Source organism: Octodon degus, unplaced genomic scaffold (genome assembly GCF_000260255.1).
Source record: "Octodon degus isolate 3935 unplaced genomic scaffold, OctDeg1.0 scaffold00184, whole genome shotgun sequence".
In the NCBI taxonomy this organism is placed as follows: domain Eukaryota; kingdom Metazoa; phylum Chordata; class Mammalia; order Rodentia; family Octodontidae; genus Octodon; species Octodon degus.
Genome location: NW_004524760.1, coordinates 690,192 through 691,281, shown reverse-complemented (window position 1 = coordinate 691,281; position 1,090 = coordinate 690,192). Strand labels below are relative to the sequence as shown.

Here is a 1,090-nt window from a genome sequence, read left to right as displayed (position 1 = left end):
CGGCCCACGCTGTGCCTGGGCTGGGACTGGTCCCACCAGCGCAGGGTAGCAGGAAGCTCTCCACACACTCACCGGATCTGGGCTAGGACTGGGTCTGGGGGTTCCCGGAAGTTGGCAGAAATTCCTACTGGGCGGGAGGGGTGGGGAGGTACGGCGGAGTGGTGGGGGGCGGCCCACGCTGCGCCTGGGCTGGGACTGGTCCCGCCGGCGCAGGGTAGCAAGAAGCTCTCCACACACTCACCGGACCTGGGATAGGACTGTGTCTGGGGGTTCCCGGAAGTCAGCAGAAATTCCTCAAAAAAAATTTTTTTTTTGACACCTACCAACAGCTGTTTTATTTTGTATAGACACACGCAGTTCATGCAATGCTGCCTGCATTGGATGCAATCGTTGGTCACAGGTCTGCACATTCCTCTGCCACCAGCCCTGTGATGGCAGAACCCTTCATCTAGCCTTTGTTGTTCACTATGACCCCTGCATTGTCTTCAAAATACAGAAACATCCCATCTTTCCTCTGGTACGACTTCCGCTGTCGGATCACCACTGCAGGATGCACCTTCTTCCTGAGCCCTGGTTTGCCCTTCTTCACTGGCCATCACCATGTCACCTCACCAGCAGCAGGAAGTCTGTTCAGTTGCCCTTCGATGCCCTTCACAGAGATGATATACAGATTTTTGGCTCCTGTGTTGTCTGCATAGTTGATCACGGTTCCCACCATAAGACCCAAGGAGATCCGGAATTTTGCACTGGAGGACTCACCATGTCCTCGCTTGGACATGTTGGACGCTGAAAAGAGACTCCAAAAATTCTTCACAGAAATTTTCTATTTTTTTTTTTTTTTTTCAAGACTGGGCATTGAGCTCAGGCCTTCACATTGAGTTGTCTCATCAGCCCTTTTACAATATTTAATTTTGAGACAAGGTCTTGTTAAATTACTAAATTGCCTGAGCTGGGCTTGAACTTGTGATCCTCTTACCTCAGCCTCCGTAGAATGCTGGGATTACAGGTGTGCACAGAAGTTGTTACACTAAATAACAGAAATACTCCATTCTGGCCCACCTGGATGACCACCCGTGGTGCACAATGCCAA

At 50.9% G+C, this 1,090-nt stretch overlaps 1 pseudogene; it reads right to left on the bottom strand.

Annotated features, from left to right (window-relative positions):
• Positions 1-358: 358 nt before the first annotated feature.
• On the bottom strand, positions 359-778 carry LOC101591344 (annotated as a pseudogene).
• Positions 779-1,090: the final 312 nt, after the last annotated feature.